Source organism: Vicia villosa, unplaced genomic scaffold, assembly GCF_029867415.1.
Source record: "Vicia villosa cultivar HV-30 ecotype Madison, WI unplaced genomic scaffold, Vvil1.0 ctg.000195F_1_1_1, whole genome shotgun sequence".
NCBI classification, from domain to species: Eukaryota; Viridiplantae; Streptophyta; class Magnoliopsida; order Fabales; family Fabaceae; genus Vicia; species Vicia villosa.
The window spans coordinates 276913-298822 of record NW_026705064.1 but is presented as its reverse complement, the minus strand read 5'-3'; the positions used below and the strand labels follow the sequence as shown (position 1 = coordinate 298822).

The following is a 21910-nucleotide window of genomic DNA, read 5'->3' as shown; positions in this document are numbered from 1 at the left end:
TTCATTATTGGATTATTTTGATCCATCCATTGGAACTCGATTCGTGTCAAATCTTTTTGTTTTACAAACAAAATTAGATTAAAAATGATTATCTAGACGTACATCCCTTTTATCCTCAAGTGTTCGAACGCAGGTCATACCGTTTTCTTGTTATAACACTTGTCTTTCTCCTAAAAACAATTTCTGCCAACCATTTCCCTTCATTTTCTTTACCATTCGATTTGAGTGGGATGACAAAATTATTTCATTCCATCGTAAAATATGTAAATAACAAAATCACATCTTTATTCCACTTCACTCCTTTTAACTTTATTTCACTCAGTCTCACTCAGTTTGTTTTACAATATTCAAACACAATTAAAAAAAATCAAAAAGAAGAACCAAGTGTACATTTAAACTTTAATTATTCAAGTTACTGTTCGATTGACCTAGTCTCAATTAGAAGACTATTGACTAATCCAAAAATATTACAGTGATTTCAACTCACATTTTAATTTTTTTTCAATATAAATCAAATATATATTAATTTTGTTTTAATCATTACTCACTTGCTAGTCCATACAAAATTAATTTATATGAAGATTAATTCTTCAATATTTATATTAAAGAAACTATAATGAAATATTTTATATATTAAAGATCAAAATCAATTTTATAAAGATTAAAAAACACAATAAAAAAATAAAATGATAAAATATATTTATAAAAATAAAAAAACAAACAAATTACATGAATTAAAAATAAAAATAAAATTATCAAAATGTATATTTAAACTCAAATACTAGTACTCTGTACTCGCCGTATTTGTCTATTGTTTTGTAAGAAAGAAAGCAGTGAAGCGCAATACCCGTTTCCCGCTTCGAACGTAACTCTCTCCGAGTAACATCTCATTTCCTACCAAAACCCTCTTCCATTATTCCATTTCCCCCACCAACACCACAAATCGTTAGGGTTTCGTTTTTCTCTCTGAGAAATGGTTACTCGTAATTCAATTTCCCTCTCTACTCACACTCTCCTTTTCCATAGCAGACATCGTCTTCACCCTACAAGGAGTCGTTCCTCTCGTTACTCTTTTCCCTCCAATGCTCTCCCAAGTAACTCACCTTGTCTCCTATTTCATTTCAATTTTGATACCAATAGTTTAGTTTTTTGAAATTTGAATTAAATTGGATTAATCTCATATGGTTTTCTGTAGTAATCTGTCAAGTAATACATCATATTGATGTTTTTGTTTTGTTTAGTTTTTTCATTTTTTTCAATTCCGCTTATAATTTTAATCAGTTCAATGGCTGTGTATTTATATATTGAATCTGTGTTATTGTATTTATATTGTTTGTTTTGAGTAGATATTGATGTAGCCAAAGTACTGCAAAAAAGATCAAGAAGAATAGAAGGTCCTAAAAAAAGCATGGAAGACTCTGTTCAACGCAGGATGGAGCAATTTTACGAAGGATCAGATGGGCCACCCCTTCGTGTTCTTCCTATTGGTGGGTTGGGTGAAATTGGAATGAATTGCATGCTTGTGGGGAACCATGATCGTTATATCCTCATTGACGCTGGAGTCATGTTCCCAGAGTACGGCTTGCAACTCCATTCCCTCTCGTTTATACATTGTGTGGCTATGACTTATCACTCATACTTAGCACATTGAATAATTCCATCCTGTCTGCATAGGAGAGATTTTAAAATGTTGTATTAGTCAAAGTGGCATTGCATCCTACAGTTATGAAGACTGCGGGATATTTTCTCTATGAAAATGATTTAAATTTTTTCAAAGTGCTATCAAATTGCTTCTGCATGATTGTCTTTTGCTCTGATTTTCATTTGCATTCTCTGCTAACTTACCTGTTATTTATACACTACTTACTTGTTTCAGCTATGATGAGCTTGGGGTCCAAAAGATTATACCTGACACAACGTTTATTAAAAAATGGAGCCACAAAATTGAAGCAGTAGTTATAACACACGGTCATGAAGATCATATTGGTGCATTGCCTTGGGTAATGCTTCCTATTCCAAGGAACTATTTTCTTTTGTCATCTAGTTCTCTCTGATTTATTCCATTAGATTTGTTCGAGTATTGTCGCAGGATAAAATGCCCATTGTTTGGTGCCTTCTGCTATAAGAAATGAAGACGCACTATAACAAGAACACATATTTTTGTAAATGAACCAGTATTTGGTGCCTTCATTCATCACTATGATAATTTTAAGTTAATGCAACGGGCTTCAAGAAGGATATACAACTACGATCAAATAGATTAGGTCTATAATTAGTGACTTTTGGATAATAGCATGTTTAAGGACTAGGTGGACATATTTACTGGCTATTCATTATGTATTCTTTTAACAAGCTATATGAAACATTTAAAGTAATGGTTGTGTGACTGCCGTCCTTGCTTGGCAAGGTATAATATTTTTAAAATGTTTTACTGACAAAGCTGCAGTCTAAGTGTCTTACATACACCCAAAAAGTGTGCGGTAGGCCTTGTAAGACCAAGAGAAACTCAAAAGTAAAACAGCCATACATATAAATCTTTTGTGATGTGAATCAGATTGCTTCTGTTCTGTCATTGGTATTTTTATTTATCTCAGAATTTAATAAGTGATAATGTTATGAAAAAGCATTTCGCTATATTCTCAAATACTCTGTTTCTTCTCTTTCATTCAATCTAATTGATTATTATTCTTTTATTAAAACTATATATTCTGTTATTTTTGTATATATGCTCAGAGTTACTTTAATTTTTAACTGGTTCATCAGGTCATCCCAGTGTTGGATTCTCAAACACCAATTTTTGCATCGTCGTTTACAATGGAGGTAAAGAGAAATCTTTTTATTCTTGTTAAGCTTTCCAATTAGTTCATTTGTCATACGAATCAATGGTAATGCTCTGTTTGAAGTTGACTAATTTCTTAAATTCTTTATTGTGTGTCTCTGTTTTAATATTTATTGTAATGAAAATTGTTGCACATTGCTTATTTTGTTCATTGCAATCCATAGAAGGTAACCCCTTGTTATTTTTAACAGCTTATAAGAAAACTTTTGAAGGATCATGGTATTTATGTTCCATCCCGACTAAAAGTATTTAGAACAAGGAAGAAGTTTGTAGCTGGGCCATTTGAGATAGAGCCTATCAGAGTGAGCCATTCTATTCCGGATTGCTGTGGATTAGTTCTTCGCTGTTCTGATGGTACTATTCTTCATACTGGGGATTGGAAGGTTAGAATTTTAATTTGTTTCTCTATGTTTTGTACCTTCCGTCAACCACGAATCTCCTGTTGCTGAACATGCTGATTCAACAGATTGATGAAACACCATTAGATGGTAAAGTTTTCGACCGTGAAGCTCTAGAGGAACTCTCCAAAGAAGGAGTCACATTGGTGAGTCACTTGTGTTTTGAATTGCTATGATGTTTCTCTGGGTGGCAAGTAAAATAGACCATTTTCTTTTATGATTAGTCTTGTGCTGGTATAGGAGCTCAAAAGGGTAGGATTTTTCTACTTTTTAAAATTTTGACTTATGAGGTGCAGTCTTGGAGATTTATTTTTTCAATGGTATCAGTTAGCTATACTCTCAATTGTTTGATGAAATTAAAATATGTTATAAATGGCTTTTATTTAAATTTGGGGTAGATTTGACATGTACCTGACCTCACAATTATTTTTCATGGGATATTATGGCGGAAATGGACGGGTTAAGCCAATAGATGTTCACATAATTCACGTTGAGTGTTTTGGGTTTGATCAATGAGTGGCTAATGCATATACTCTTCCTGGTTATAGTAAATTATATCTGTTTTGCCCGTGAATGTGTAGGTCTGAGGTTGTTGTAGCTTGAACATGCACTAAAACTCTGTTGGTTCCTTCTCATTTTCCACTCCGTGCCTGGGTATCACAACACATGTAGAATATACCTCACCTTTTTCTTAAATTTTGTCAAAGGATAGAAACTAAAAGTCTTTTGGAATTGCTTTACAGATGATGAGCGATTCAACAAATGTACAATCACCTGGAAGGACAATGAGCGAGTCTGTTGTAGCTGATGCGTTATTGAGGCATATTTCAGTTGCCAATGGAAGGGTTATAACAACCCAGTTTTCATCAAATATTAATCGTCTTGGAAGTGTGAAAGCCGCTGCTGATTTGACTGGCAGAAAGTTGGTATGTTTATTTTATTTCTTAGCTTGTATATTTTATTTGATTAAAGCCCGTAGTTTTGTGACTATTCTACCAGGTGTTTGCTGGCATGTCTTTAAGGACATATTTGGATGCAGCTTGGAAGGATGGAAAGTCTCCAATTGATCCGTCCACTTTGGTAGTAAACATGTGTATATTTTTTTTGTCATCCTGCGTTCTTTGTTTTTTAATTTGGTGGCTGGGCTTGATTTCTTTGATAATGTTAAGAACTGAGAGTTTGGAAAATGGGACCGGGAGGTTGAAGAAGACTTAATAGATTAGAAGTCTTAATATCAGTAACTGCTTTGCTTATAATTAGGAAACAGATTAGGATGTTTAGAACTGTCTAGAAGGTACAACAAACTCTATTCTATGCGGAGTCAGCGTAGTTGTAACTAACTCAGTTAGTTACATTACAACACCCTATAAATAGCATAGCTATCTCCATAACTTGACCTACTTCAGCTCACATGTAAAAAACTCAGTTAGTTACAACACCCTATAAATAGCATAAGCTCTCACCATGACATGACCTACTTCAGCTCACATGTAAATAACAAATTTTGTGAGTATCCGTCTGCAACACTCGGGGAGAGAATTTTAAGGTTAAGTTTATGCAAAACTTACACCGTCAATTTTTGTGTGCATATGAATACTAATAGTTAAAAATTTAAAAGGACCAATGCATTGCAATCAAGGTAAAATTAAAATAAAAACTGCATCCTCTGAATTAAGTATTTACAAAAAATCAGCAACCATATTCATAAAATCCAACAACATCTGCTGGAAACAAAATGTGGGTTACTCAACAAGCTAACAATATCTAGAAAAATATTAGAACGATATAGCCACAATTCCACATAAGGGAAACAAATAGCACAAAGCCACATGTTATACATCTCAAGTGTTTATTGCAAGTATAAGTTTGATGTGAATACAACATGAAGATTGCCAAAAAAAATATTGTAAATTGTCTGCAAGTCATACTTGCTTCCGTGCTCCAAATTGAACTGCAAAAACAATAAAGAACAACTTCAATACATTAGTATATAAAACTTGATAATGTATATTTTTTTCCCGCTATCTGGGATACCGCTATTCCCACTATTCCCATTCCCGGAGGTCGGCCGCTCCGCCCCGCTATCAGGGATTAACAACTCTGGTATATTGTAAGTCATTATGAATTTAAAATACTTTATTAGATATAATACAGTTTGAGATTTAAATATGTACCTGTTTGATTAAAGATTGTCAAAGACCTCAGAATACAAAACATTGTTTGTTGAAGTGCATATTTTGCAATCTTCATCCAAAATCATTTTCAACCCCCTCTTTTGTTCTGAATACACCATAAATTTGATCATATGTAAATAGAGGGCGTGGTAGATACAGTCCTACCTTAGACAATGACTGGCTTTGACTCTTGTTGATTGTCAGCAAAGCCCAAAGAGATAGGAAATTGTCTTTTTTGAAATTTGAATCGTTTTGACTCTTATTTATGTTGCCTGTTCATAGTTATTTCTAATTTTACATAGGCGAAACTAGAGGATATTGATGTTTATGCGCCTAAGGATTTGCTGATTGTGACTACGGGTTCTCAAGTAAGATACTTTCAAAGTTCTCTTAAGGCCATATATTTCCATCTATCACAGACAGGGAGCGAATTTATGGCATATGAATAAAGATTTGCTATTGTGTCAGGCAGAACCACGTGCTGCCTTAAATCTCGCATCTTACGGAAATAGTCATGCTTTAAACTGACAAAGGAAGACGTTCTGTTGTATTCTGCTAAGGTATGATAAATTGGGTATCTAGCTTTTAATTCATTAAACCACTTTGGTTGTGCTATAGAAATCATGGATACAGCATGGGGCATGGAAATATGACATTTTTAGAAGACTATATGATACAACATGGCTATGATATCATGTATAAAATTCATAAAAGATTAACATAATAAAACACAAATCTTAAATCAAAAAACAAATCAAATTTTTAAAAGTTAACATGGAGTCAATACAGTTAGGCATGTCAACGGGGCATGGAATGTCGGAGGATGCTTCCCCGCTCTCCGCTCTGCCCCCCAATTTTTTCTCCATCCCCGATCCCCGCCACGGGGGAAGATTTTTCTCCATCCCCACAGATCCCCACGGAGATCGAATATTAAGAAAATTTCTATACTTTTTCGATCAAAACTATGACACTAGTATTTCGTTATTTCTTCCGTTTTTAAAAAAAAAAATACATATATTTTGCATCTTTCTTTTTTTTTGAAATAAAAACATCTTGCATCAGTAACTTTTCTCTAAAGTGTCATCGGGGGAACTTTTCTCCATCCCCGTCTCCACGGGGGAAAAAATCCTCAACTTTGGAGCTCCGAACAGATAATTCTCACGGGGATCACCGCTACCAGATGCAAATTGACATCTCTAAATGCAAACACAATAAAATCTCTAAGTTTTCTAATGATGGTGGTCTTCTCTTTTGTGTTGGTATAGAAGTTTAGAAATTATAAGTGAAATAAAAAAATGCAGTTAGGTTAGGAGTACTTGAATATGAATATTTCTCATTATATTGAAAAGGTTAAAACAACTATTTATATACATGAGAGATATAATCTAAATAGGAATGCAATCCTATCATAATTCCAAAAGATACCAACCAATTATACTATACTAAATATCAATATCTCAACAGAAGTATTTGTAGTGTCCGTGAAGTGTATGATACTAGTTTAATATAATTTTGAAGTTTTTGCCCTTCCTAGGTTGCTAAGGAACTGATATCAGTGGATGAACATACAATGTACTCTTTTTACTTTCAGATTTCAAACTACTCTAGTAATAGCTTCTGATCTTTGAGCATGAACTTTTGATTATATTAATTTCTGAAAATATTTCTGCAAAAGGAAAGGATAATTCTCCAAAGTTTTTATCTAAAAATCAGTTTATGTTGTAAACTTGTCTTGTGTTTATATCAATGTTAGATTATCCCCAGTAACGAGTCTCGTGTTATGGAAATGCTAAACCGAATATCAGAGATTGGATCAACAATAGTCATGGGGAATAAAGAATGTCTACACACATCTGGTCATGCGTATCGTGGTGAATTGGTAGGTTTGTATATTGAGTATCACCTATTTTCTTCCTTTTTGTTCAAACTTTCATTTTCTTTTCCATTTCTGTAAAAAATAAATTAGATATATATGCAACACCATCTAATCATTAGAAACCTAAAAGAATTTGAAGAATATTCTTATTTCTAAAGGAAAAGTGGACATGGTTTTATACTTTTATTAGACATCAGGATAATGAAATGTAACGTGGATAATCAAGCCTTGCCAAACTAATTGCTTTATCTTGTTGCATTTTTCAGTTTGCCATATCTCAGCTGATATCTTTCTTTTAATCTGCATCACTTTGTATGGTTTTTGTCTTTGACATGACATATTATTTGTAACTATATATATAAATTCCTGCAGGAGGAAGTGCTCAGAATTGTGAAGCCACAACATTTTCTTCCCATACACGGAGAACTCTTGTTCTTGAAGGAGCATGAGTTACTTGGAAAATCAACTGGCATTCAACACACTGCTGTGAGTGATTGTCTCCTTATTGGATGTTCTTAATTCTTATATGATAGATGAGAACCGAGTGGCTTACAGGATTTTAATTAATATGTTATATGAATTATAGCATAAATTGTTGAAGCAACTGATAAGATTTATGCACCAGGTTATTAAGAATGGAGAGATGCTTGGCGTTTCACATTTGAGAAACAGGAAAGTCCTTTCTAATGGATTTATTGCCCTTGGAAAAGAGAATTTGCAGGTTTATAGTCCTCCAAGTATTCTGCTGGCCTTTTAGAAATTTAAAATTTAAAATTCTGTGATACTACCTCCATTTTTCCATGCAGTTGAAGTATAGTGATGGTGACAAAGCATTTGGTTCATCAAGCGAACTCTTCATTGATGAAAGATTGAGAATTGCATTAGACGGCATCATTGTGGTTAGGTAGATTTTTCAAGTAGTTAGTCAATGTCTGGTTTAACATGTTTGATCACATGCTAATCTTGATTGTTTTACAGCATGGAGGTATGCCGTCCTCACAGTTTAGACAGTTCAGTTGAAAACACCTTAAAAGGAAAAATAAGAATTACCACAAGATGCCTATGGCTTGACAATGGGAAGCTATTGGACGCACTCCATAAAGCTACTCATGCTGCTCTTTCAAGCTGCCCTGTAAACTGCCCTCTGACTCACATGGAAAAAACTGTGTCTGAGATGTTAAGGAAATTGGTGAGAAAGTATAGTGGAAAGCGGCCAGACGTTATTGCAGTTGCAATAGAAAATCCTGCAGCTGCTCTTGCGACTGAGATAAACACAAGGTTGTCTGGAAAATCCTATGTAGGTGCGATATCGACTTTCAGAAATGCGGTGCATCGTCACGAGATAGAAAATCAATCTTCCAAATTGCAAATGAGAGGTATGATTGGTGTGTTAGAATTCCGGAGATATGCTTTTAGTTGTTTACATGCATTTTATATGATGATTTAAATTGTATATGTTATGAGATCTAAACCAGTTGATGTCTTTTATTATTTATGACTGGCACGTATTTCCTAGGTTCTTCCATACATATAGGTCTCTGGTGCAGAACATTTGGATGTTTACAAATGTTAACCTAGTAAAGTATGGTTTTCACACTACCTGTTTCCCTGGTCTAACCAATGCAAGTCAAATGAGTAATTAATCTAGAGTCTGATGTTAGGTTTCTATTGTTGTGTCTTACACATTGCTTAGTAAAACTGATTTATTAGAGTAAAGAATAAGTGAGAGAGGTAGAAGAGAAATAGAGCATTTTCCCAGTTTGGTTTAGCTGAGAATTAAAGAGAGAATTAGATATGGAACCTGCTCAATTTTTTCAGTCGTAACGTATTTTGGGAAGAAAGGGAAAAGACATACTGATCATTTTTTTTGCTTTTCACACTTGCCCCTTTCTTCTTCATCGCCTGCACTTGATTTTTTTTTTTTTTTTTTGCGAAACTGTTATTTCATCAACCCTCTTGAAAGTTATAGCAGTGAATTCAAGGCAACACAATGAATCCACCAACGCAAACGTATAATTAAATAAGTAAAATGAATAATATGTACTAATTTAAACTAATAAATTTGATTAGATTTAGGTTGAAAATAAGTAATTAGATTTAGGTAGAAAATAATTTAACGTAAATTAGTTTTTTTCAGATTTATGATATTATTCTAGTTTCCTAAATCATTATTATATTTCTTCTCTCACTTTCTATCCAACCAAACAAAAGGAGAGAGAAGACACATACACATTTATTTTGTGTATTTCTTCCCTCTTTCTCAAATACCGAACAATCAAATCTACTTTATTTTTCACTTCTTACTCAGCTCATACTTTCTCATCTTGTCTAATCTCATCTTGTCTCCTTTTCTTCTCACCATCAAAACCTTGTTGATGACAAGTTAGTGTACTATGAAATGGATTTATAGACAATGTTGATAGTTTACATTGTATGCAAGCTACTGGAATATGAATGTCTTGGATTCTGTAATTTATGCGTCAGATGTTTATATTGTTTATTTATCAAAGTGATGTCAAAATGCAACCGACCTCCAAATCTGTAGTTTAAACATGTTATTTTATATTATATTTGGCGCATAGATATCAGTTAATTTTAACTGATATATTTCCTCTGCTGTAGTTTCTTTTAAATCCTGTATCCCTTTTCCCACCTTTGTTTTATTAAGTGGCACAGATGATGATAATGGTGTTGAACGTCTTCTACTTAAGGAAGATGCTACTACCTCAAATAGAGCTGCAAGTAATTTCTCTGAAACAGAAGATGGTCCCGAAGATGCTGAAACCAAATCAGTGAAGAGAAACAAATGGAAAGAGGAGGAAGTTAAGAAGTTGATCGGTGTGCGCAGGGAATTTGAAGACATATTTCAATTAGTGAAGGGAAATAATGTCTTCTGGGAAGAAATATCCAAGAATTTGTTGGCTTATGGTATCAACAAAAATCCTGGGCAGTGTAGATCTATGTGGACATCTCTGTTACAGAAATATGAGGTTTGTTTCTTCTTCTGTTTGACTTGATATTAAAGATATAAAACAAGTGATATAATCACTAGAAGTAATCGATGTTCTTGGATGGGGCTTGCTTGTTTAAGGAAGCCTCTACCTCTGATGATACTGAAAGGGGAAAAGATCTGTCTTTTGGTCATGGCATTTTATTACTTCAATTGATGCTCATCCTTGTGCCCTGATAACCTATTCTGAAAATTTCAAAATGATTTTGCACCTATCTTCTTTCTACTTCAGTGTAGGCTACAGCGTTAATTTAATGTGTATTGTCTTAACATTTTCATCATTGCCAGCAACATTGTTGATTTTATCCACTCTCATTTTATCAAATCATCTTAGACTTGTACTGTCCGAAAGAATAGGTTACACCAAAAAGATCTATGATGGTTTCCTTGACCCGTTTCTCTTGATGTCAACTATATTGTTATTGATTAATGTAGTAGAATGCCAGGATCTTGAGAGATACCCAACATTGGAGTGACTTAAATAGAAGGGGTTGTGTACAAGCCTTTAAAACAATATACTGTGGTTGTATTACTACTAAATGAGTTTACTGCTGTTTCAACAATTGATTCATTTTTTTCTCTTTTATAAGCAGGAGATTAAAAATGAGAACAGAGAGGAAAGATGGCTATATCTGGAAGACATGGAAAGGGTTCTGTCCGTTATCGAGGCACCAACAAAAATATGACTGGGAGTGTGATGAATAAGACCAGCTAAATTTACAAAAGCTTTCTGCATCAAGCTTGATAATATATATTTGAGCATGGTCGGAGGTGGGAAGAGAATCCGTCAGTTGCATGATTATTGCATCATGGATCCGTGAGATTGAAAGTCCCTAGTTTTATGAGAAGATAGGCAGAATTAAAAGGGATTGCCATTCACACTAACAATAGTTAATGAAGGATGAGTATGCCGGTTTAGGAGATGATTATTCCCCCAACTCAAATGTATGCCCTCAACCAAATGACATTGACTTCAAAAAAAAGTTTTACTTTAGAATTGATATACTAATTTTGAAGGAGACCAAAATAAATTTATTCATTAATGGTCGTAATTAGTTTCATTATTTTTATTAGTGGCATGTGTTTAGGCGCGTGTCATAAACTAACTGTTGAAATCTAAATTTTGGTCACATACAACAGAAAATCAATTTGAAGGTCTAGATGTTTATACTTTTAGTGTATTTAGATGTTAATCTATCCTGTTGATCTTACGCCCCAATGCTAATTCCATTGTGATTTTTTTGTAGTTATATGTTGGAGAATTGGATGGAATCATGTCTTTGCCGTAAGTATATTTGGCCTCCTAAAAAAATGCTTTATCATCGCGGCGTGTAACTCTTTGTCATTGCAGAGTCTGTAATTCCATGTCCAGTATATATTAATGAACTTTTCTATTTGATGCAAGAGTATTAAATAGGAAATTTCTTAAAGCGCCCTTTGAGCAACGCGCGAAAATGATGCTAAAATGTCCTCATATTTTGGAGATGTATCTCTAGACGCATCAAATATTTACTAAAATACCAATTATTCCGGAAATGCATATTTGGAACATTGTTGGATGGTGATTTTCGAAATTTTGCGTAGCAGAAGGCAGAAAAACATAATTGAAAAACACCAACTTAAAATCAAAATATCATTGATATTATAACTTCAGTAATACATAAGGAATTTTAACATAGATCAAACATCTTAATATCATGGAACTTTTGATTCAAACGGAAGAAGGTTCTCCATATAGCTTAAAAATCAGTGGTCGTCTTCAGCTAATGGTTGTTGACTCAAGCTTCCATATTTTGTCAAACGATGGCGAGCGGTACCAGATCTTCACAATTTTGCGATTATACCATATGGTAGTAGGTCCTGCAGTGTGTATTACAGATCTTCAGGAGGGGTGTACTCGGTGATCCTAAATTCTCTTGATGGTGTATTGCTGGTAAAGTTAACATTATCAACATGCCAAATGATGTTCATTCTGGGTTTTTGGTGTTTTTGCATGCAACAATATGCCAAGTGAGCTTATTTACAGTAGTTGGAGGCTAACATGGACCTCACAAATTCTATCTTGTGACAGAAAACATTCCGGAAATGTAACTTCGGAACCACCCTTTATTCCTTTATTTCGGAGAGGTATTTTCGGAATCTTCCTTAGCATAGCAAACAGAAACTTGTATTGAATGTAAATTTTTTTGACAAACTACAAAAGGTGGTTTGCTTATGCGAGCTCCTTTGAAAACACTTTTATGAGATTTCGGAGTTAGTGAATCGGGAAAAATTTGTCAACATGTTCAAAATATGATGGACTCCTCATTGTTGAATTGTCTCAATCCGCACACAAATCACCTTTGCTATTTTCAACCAATTCTTCAAATCAGTGTTTTAAAACCGGACCGAACCGGCCGGTCGGACCGATCAGATCGGAAACCGGAGGGGTCATCGGTCTGGTCTGATTGTTGGACCAGATATGCTATTGAATTGGTGAGAACCGGCTAAAACAGAAAAATCGGTGAACCGACGATTTAAGAAAATCGGTGGTTCAAATGCTTATTCTCTTTTTTCGCACAAAATGACGTCGTTTTAATGACTTTTTTTATAAAAAATAATTAAAATATAATTAGACTTTATTCAAACCTTATTTGAAACAACTTTTCCACTGTTTGCAATTAGACTTGGTTTAAAATTTACTTAAATTTATATTTTCTATTATTTTGTTGTGAGTGATGATTATATTTAGAATTTGAATGTAAAAAATAAACATGTGAAATTATGATATTTTAAAATTATAAAATTTTGTAGTTGTGATATTTTTTAGAGACTAAGTCATCCAGTTCGACCAGTGAACTAATGGTTCAACCAATGAATCAGTGACCCAGTACCCTCGCCGGTTTGATGACCAGTCCGGTTTTTAAAACACTGCTTCAATCAAACATGAGAAAACTCAACTCAGTTTGTTGTTGTATTTCGAAGGTGCATAACCTGATCGGCCCAAGCACAAACAATCTTCTTCTTTACTTGGTCCAAAATTGTGCTTTCAACATATTATAGTAAATTGAGATATTTCACGCACACCTTCCAAAAATGTATAACAACATCAACATATAGGTCTTCTGTAGATGCATTTATTATAACATTCCATGCATCCATAATTTTCTCCACAATAACGCTCACTTTGACCATTTTTCCATCTTTGACCTCAATATATTTTGTCCTTACCGCGGGTTTAACCCGACTTCTCACATTCTTTGTAATGTGATACCTACAAAGTAATGCATAAGAAGTAGGAAATATCTTTGCAACCGAATTCATTAAAGCGGTATCACAGTCGGTAATAATTACTTTCGGTATTTCTTCTTGGTCCTTCAACATTGATCGACAAATCTCTAAAGTCCAAGCAAAATTGTCCTCTTTTTGGCACTCTATAAATGCATAAGTGACATAATACATCTTCTTAGTAGACGTAACACCAACAATTTCTAATAATGGGAACGTGTACTTGTTGGTCTTATACGTTGAATCAATTATAAGCACAATGGAAAATGTATTGAATAATTTTATGGAATCAGGATGAGTCCAATATATATCTCTTATTGTTACTTCATCCTCGCATCTCTGGTGCCTAGATACATAATTGTTATTATCTAGAAGTTTCAAGAGGTGTTGCATTCTGGTTCTATCCCCATAAGTGCTAGTTTGTATTAATAGCGCATATTGTACACTTGCTTGATATTTGAGATATTCCCTGGTCTTTTGCGCTTCAAGGTTGCAAGTATGTTTTTGGGAGGTACCAAATTCAATGTCATGTCAAAAACACATTCTTTATCTTCCGGCAAGAGGCGACATACAATTGGATAACCGACTAATTTTTCACATAAATCATGGTTGTGTAAACCAAGTATCACATTAAATCTCCATTTATTATTTGTCAACTGATAACCACGCAACTTAAATGAACATTCACATTTTCTTGAATCAATTTCATCTCGTTTGAAATTGCGGAGATGAGGTATATATTTACTACTTCTTTCGCATCCCAATGTCACAAATGCACTTCTTCTATCCGAACCACTATCGGACCTTCCGATCACAACACCAAACCTCATTTTGGTGGCCTCTGTACAAATCCATTGCAGCATGTCATCACGAAATTCATACTCTAGTTCATTTATAAAATGGCTCCGAATATTTACAACCTTCATTAGGACAAGTGAAACATCTTGAGACACAATAGGTTTGAGGATAACATTTGGATGCATCATACCTAAGGTAAACAAAATCATACAAACTAAGAAACATCCATTACACGAAAAATATTGTTGGTAAATCAGCACAGACAACTTCCTGAAATATATCTTTAGACGAGTTCATAGAAATTCTGGAACTACACTTCCGGTAAAAGCATGACCTTTTTTTGTTTCAAAACCATATTAATATGAGGAATGAGGATTCAAATGAATGAACTTTACCTTAAATTCCTTTAGCTCCTTTTGATCTGATGAAACACAAGAATGGAGATTTGGAGTTAAAAACTTGATTGAGAATGGAAGGTTTTTGGAGAGGGTTTAAGGAAAATATGGCAAATGAAGTTGATCATGCAGGTTTCTTTTTTAGCAATTTCACTTTTGATTTTTCCAGAGATGCATCTCCGAAATAATCTGACATGCAAAGGTGACATGATTCCATTTTCCAACACAGTTTTACCAGATTACATCTCTGAAATAATTCCTGTAATGATTCTGAAACAATTTATTATATCACATTCTCGGAGATATATCTAGGGAATATTTTTTTTAATTTGACTCTAGGGTGGGAGTTTGCTCGCTTTTGTGTGATGCAAAGGGTGTATCCAGAAATATATTTCTGAAAACTGAGGGGCAATTTCGATTTTTCAAAGGGTTATTTTGAACTATATAGGGTGTAATAAGAAATCCTCATTAAATAAGTAAGAGCGAATGAAATAACATAAAAGGAATTGATGTAAGCGGAAAAAATAGGATAGATAAGATTTAATGCAACTACATAAAGTGTTTTGTGTTGTTTTATCAGCAAAATAGAAGGGACAAAAGATGTTTCAAGTTTTGATTTGGATCAACTTATTTATTTTTAAATTTAAATGCACTTTTAATCTTCTGTTTTGATATTTTAAATTTTTTTCTCCTTTAAAAAACTCAACTTCTTGGTCCTCCTAGTCAACGTAATAGAAGGGGCCAAAGATATGTTTAGGTGTGCGTTCAAGAAAAAGGGGATTCATTGTGTTACTTATTTAAAATGACATGCTTAGCCTCTTTTAAGCTGACATCCACCAGCAAGTGCATCTTTATGCATTTCTTCTTCGGTTTCTTTGACACCGCATTAGAGGCGGGTAACGCTGTTGATGAAACCTACGTCGAAGAAGGATATCAATTGCCTATCTAGATAAATCTCATCTTGAGACAAACATTTTCTAGACGTAAGTCCTAGAGTCCTCCAAGAAATGGCTTTGACGCCATAACTTGGAGAACTGATTCAAACATTAATAAGGCGATATGGGTTATATGATACACAGGTTAGTATGAGTCGTCTCCAAAAAAGAGCAGTTAAGAAGTATTGGTCCTTGAAATATTGCACGTTCTCCGAGTAAATGTCGAACATCTTGGTACACTAGAGAGATATCAAAGTCATGACCCCGTGTTGAGTCAGCAGAGCTGTGTCGTGCCTTTAAGAAGTGGAAGAAAAGCATCACGGGTGACATTCCCTTCTTGTACTCGCACCAATATTGAAAGAATTTGACACGGGCCTAATTCAAGGGATGTGTTCCGTTCCCGAATCATAAATGGTGATGATTGCGGAAGCTGTAGTGAAGCGGAGCTTCTGATGCACTACGCTAACGCAACACCGTGGATCAAAGGTTGTGATTACGATGCTTCTTGAACTAGAGGTATCGGTCTTGATGTGCTGTTGTTAACTGGTGTTGATATCTTTGATACAGTGGACCTAAGGGGGGGGGTACTTGTATGGTTATTATTCCAACACCCAAGTCAGTTTAGGATTCAAGATAATGGTAGTGAAAATGGAGATTAGAGATTGTGTACTGGGAAACCCTTTATAAAGGTATTTATACCTTGGGCTTGGCAGAGTAAGTTAGATAATAGTCCTCGTGTTATTGGATCTTTGGCGGGTGTCAAGTACTGGGTCCCGGGTCTTTGGTCGGCACGGAACAATTGCCCCAAAGACTCTTTTGGCACGTGTGATGTCCTTCAATATTACTGGCCCCCTTCAAAGGAAGTTCATCCAGACGTCGGCTGACATACACCACTTTGGTTTTGCCAAAGTGTGATGCGAATGTTAGCATTAAATGCAATCCCATCATTAAAATGTTTCGCCATTTTTTCTTTGACGTGTGACCTAAAAATGTATAGGGTGATGTGACGTAGCTTTATGTGTACTCGAGTACACTTAAGCGCATTTGTCTTCCCTATATGAAATTTGACTATTGATTTTCCCTTATTTCCTGCTTTTGATCCAATCCGTTCGATTGCCTTAGCATATATAAAGATTGAGAGAGATCGTGGAGAAACTTTTTAGTCCTCTTGTATAATGAGTTTCCCTTGCCTCATCGAGCTTTTCCCTTCTATCTAAGATCACTTCCTAGAGTAATTATCGTCACACGTTCTTAATCTTAAACATTGAAGCTTCAATTTTTCAGCTTCCTTGCTTTAGCGCCTTCACTCTCTTACTTTAAGATGCCTTATCTTCTCCTCAACTTTTACTTTAAGTTTTTCTCGTATTTTCATTACGATGAGTGGTAACTCTATTATCTTCGAGAGTGACTCAAATAGTAGTGTTTCTTTGTCTTTGAGAAGGGGAATGAAGTATGAATAACATTCCTTCCCCTTTGTCAGTGGGGGTTTTGAATAAGGAATCATCATTTTAAGTGATGATATGAATATGGAAGAGTCTTCTAGAGAATTTTTGCTGCATGAAACTTTCTCCATGAATACTTTAGAATCTTTGTTTTATGTGAAATCTGATGGGGTGAAAACCTTGTCGAGAGACCGATGTCTCCTTCTGTTTTGACCGAGGCAGAAATAAAGGTTTCTCGTCAAAGTTGGGAACATGATGATCGCTTTGTCCAACCATACCAGATGTCAACTGGTCATGATCCTAGTAACATTGTAATTGCTCGTCATATAAAGTGCCAAAGGCGACATGATGTTGTATATTGGGTCAACCATAATGACCATCATAGAGCATACGTAGTGGCTCGTATGGCTCTTCGATTAATAGTACCGGCCAATGAAAATAGGTACCACTGGGTGTTCGCCAAAATAGTTGGGACTCCTTCTATTTTGAACACTATTGAAGTCATAACTAGACCAATAACATATTTGACAATACCTCAGATTAGTCTATTCTGCCGGTAGGCCCGAATAAGAGGGTGTGCAGCTCTTTTGAGTGTTTCTCAATTCGCCTGTACGGGTGTATTTTCATCGGATTAGGGATACGTCAGCCCTTCTCTGATTTTGAGGTGGTCGTGTTAAACCATATTAAAGTTTACCCTCCCATTTTCATCCTAGAGCCTGGGCCTTCGCAGTGGTGTTTCAGCTTTGTATTGGGTGCAAGTCTTGGAAACTTTCATTAGGGCTCTTCTTCGACCTCTTCTTTTTAGCTCGTACTTTGTTGGATGATACTCGTGATCAAGGATTAATCTCCCTTCATCCCCAAGTACCTTGGTTCAACTTTTTCATTTAAGACTGGGGTGATCTTCTATAGTGTTTCGTATTGGTGAAACCTGTCACTTCTGAGGCACATATGGACTTCAGTTTGTCTTCGACTCAGGTGGGGAATGTCTGTTCTTGCAGAGGTAGGTTTCAGAAATATTGATCCAGAGTTCATTTCTATCGGCCTATCTCTTCTCATCATTTTGGGTCGACTTATCTGTCTCCCGAGGAAGTGAAATGAAAAGGGTTTACATGTGTTGGAATTAACCCAAACCTATGGAGAATTCCAAATCAATTTTGATGAACAAGATTCAATCAACAGATTGAATTCCTTCTTGTTCTTTACTATTCACTTAAGTGAATCAACCAACCTTGGTTGCAAGATGATTCTGCTTCACAATGATAATGGAAGAAGAAAAGAAAATATGAATTGGGAAAAAAGGAATAAGGGTTTAACGAAAAATAAGAGAAGAAGAAGAATTTCTGCAGAGTTTCTCTATACCCTTCAAACTGAAGTTTATTCTTTGCAGCTGCAAGTGATTCATATACAATAATTGGGTTACTCCCTATTTATAGATTTTGGGTTTGCTTGCTCCCTAAACAAAGCCTAAAATACAAAATCCCAAAATACCTAATTCTGCTAACACTACAAAAATTAGGCCTAAGTTGAAATTTTTATTGAGCAACTTGCTTCGACATTTTGACAACTAAACAAATTCGACACACACTAGGTTATTTCGACATTACCCTATTTTAGTTTAGTAACCTGCTTAGACACAGGGAATTACATTCTCAATAACATGCTTGGAATCAAGGGCTTGGATATGAAAAGAGTTTGGTCTTGGTGAAGTACTTTCTTTTTAGAAAAAGAAAACACAATCATTGGTGCATCTGAATATTCAGAGAGACAATTTTTTTTGGTGAGGACGAGGATTCATTCGCCATTTTCTAACCATGCCATTTATGCTTTCACGGAGAACATGAATCAATTGAGTTTATTGTGGAAAGCTTTAGCGCTAATGAACAACCAGGGCTTTACTTGGTTTGCCCATCCTCGTGGCAATGGCACGTGTCGTTGTTTCTACTTCTGTTCCGGAGGTTCAGATTCATACTACGCTGATTGCCCTAGAGGTGGTCGAAACTGCTGACCTGGTTCCGACTCTTGAAATGGATATCTAGATACTGCTGCAACAAATTAATTTGTTTGAGGGCCTTCACCTTTTCCTTCCCTTGCCAAGAGGGATCGAGGTGATAGTCCATCAACTCCCGAAGTGTTTGGTCAGAATCCTTTCTTCTGCTTCATGTTGTTCTTCCTTCCTGGGTACCAAGAACCCCTGAAGTGTTTGGTGCTGTCGTGGCGACTAAGGACCTGGATTTCATTCGGGGCTCATTTGGGTCTGATAGGTGATAAGTCCCAATTTGTAGTTATTTTTTTATATAGTTCTATGGCACGTATCGACTCTTATTCCTCAAGTTGTGCGTGAATGTGTATGTTTTCGTTATATTTGTACATATTGTATATAACTTGAGTTTTTGATTCATTTACGTATCGTTTGATTGCTTTCTATTCATTTTATAGGTATTGGTGCATATTAGAGCCTCAAGTAATAAAGTGTCGAAGACACGTCTTAAAAAATGCAATTTTGGAAGAAAATAAAGTCTGAGACCGCTAAGCCCAATCTGCAGCATGCTACCACATGTATTCTTTGGAAGAGGAAGAACTTAATTTTTGAGCCCGCTTAGCCACCTCACCTGGCTTAGCCTGGTCCTTTATTTTAGTGTATATATTTTAGATATTTTTTATACTGCTTAGCCCGGTCCCGCTTGGCCCGCTCAGCTGGCTTAGCCTGGCCCACTGTATTTTGTTTTTGTATAAATAGATTCTTTCATATTTTTAGGGCATGGTTTTGGGGATATTTGCTCCCAATTGCATCACCAACATTCTTTGACATAGAGAGACTAGAAAACAACAATGGGTCTTGCATTTGGATGATCAGAGATAGATTTCTCATCAATCGGATCTGACAACCTGTGAGATGTTTGATTTTTCTCTCTTTCTCTTTGTGTATTTCTCGTTTGTTGGCTTTGTTTGTATATTTACTCTGAACATATGTATATTTATCGCTCATGGCGTTGTATAAAACTTGCCTTACAAATCAATCTTGATGTTTTCCTTAATCTTTTTGCATTTATGTTTGGATTTGTGTTGTTGTAGAAATAGACATTACAAGTCTTGATTAGGGAAGCAAACCTTTTAGTTTCTAGATTCTAGAGATAGATTTAGAGCTAACAATACTTGTGTATCGAAGATTAATGCTTCCGTGTTGAGTTTCGCGCGAGAGATCGCCAATGCAATAATACGGTTGTTCTCGCAACTTTGTGTTAGACATAACCTTGGTTGTGATATGTCTCGTAGGTGTTGCAGGAATGAACACTGATGTGAGAGATACATGATGATTTTGGCGAGTATTATAGGTTGAGGGCAACTGATCAATAAGTTTAAGTTTGTGATGAATAGTTTATATTCATGCCTGATATGTTTTTCTCTCTGAAGAATGTATTTTTTCTTGTGAATACCTTTTTACTTTTAGTTCATTCAAACCCAAGCTCAAAAATGCGAAAACTGTTGAATGACATTCTTTCCCTTGCACTATTCTCCGTAGATACAATAAAACCCGAAATACTTTCAATCTTTTGCTTACCGCTTTACTGCGTCAATAATAGGCATAGCCTTTTTTGAATATGCTTCCCGTGCTTTGTTCAGGATCAGGTCCATTGTTTTTATTGTAGTTGTTGGCCATGACGATGTTTTGGGCTTTGACAAGCTTTCAAGGGAACGAGATGAGCTGAATGAGAGGTGTGTAACCCTCAAGCCGAAAATTTATGATGCTGAGAAGAATTTGGAAGAGCTTAGGGTGAGTGTTGATGCTCTTAGCTCTTTGCGGGAAGAGACAGATTGATATGGCAGACCGTTCATTTTGGCTGCTCAAATAAAGAGTTTAAAGGGTTTCCTTGCTGACACGGAGAAGCGCTGTAAAAAGGTTTCTTAAGATTTGGCTGGAGCGTGTCGGGCATTCGAACCGGATCGAAAATATCTTCACCAAAAGAAGTACGACCGAGCTAATGCTATGAAAACTCTCGAGGAAGAGGTGATTGTTGTCCGACAAAAATCTCATAAATCTCTTGAGCGGGTAGTAAATGTTGTCTACAAGGTCTGAGATGAGATGTTAGAGGAGGCTCGAATGTTTTGTCCCGACCTTGATATCACTGATGACAAACTGAACCCTCTAGTAGATTCTTCTAAGAAGGATACCAAAGGTGGTCCTAAATCTAAGGAGCCGAATGCAGACGTTTGAACGTTGTTTTCTTCTTTTTCCTTTTATTTGCTCATGTAATATTTGACAGTGCCTCGGTTTGTAAATAATAGTTTTAGATATGTATTTCAGTTATTACCTTTGCATGCTTGTGCTTTTTGGTATAATATTGTTTCTCTTTTAATCAACATCATAGTTCGACTGGGATCCAAGAATAATTAGGATCTGAGGATAGCTAAGGACTGCTTTGGAATCCTACAATTTAGATAATTTGTTTGCAGTATAAAGCAATAAGTAATAGTTGCTTCAAGTGTAAATGATCTTGATTCTTTTGTGAAGCCGTGTATGGCTTTTTTCGCTCGGAAGCATGTTACGTTAAGATGTACGCGATGTATCAATAAGTGCTGAGGTGGTAGCACATGATTGTTCTAACACCCGAGGCCGACGAGGGAGATGAGAGGTCGCCAGTGCACAAGGCAGAAAAATTAGCGGCTTTTGGAAACTTCTACTCAAAAGTCAAATTCACATCTAAATGAGAGGGATTATGAGGCTATTTAGGTATGAGACTACATGGTTGATGTGGATTATCCGCAAGTGCATGAAAT

The 21910-nt window shown here is 35.4% G+C and overlaps 1 pseudogene; it reads left to right on the top strand.

The window, feature by feature from the left end:
- Nucleotides 1–828: 828 nt before the first annotated feature.
- Nucleotides 829–11477, top strand: LOC131625220 (ribonuclease J-like; annotated as a pseudogene).
- Nucleotides 11478–21910: the final 10433 nt, after the last annotated feature.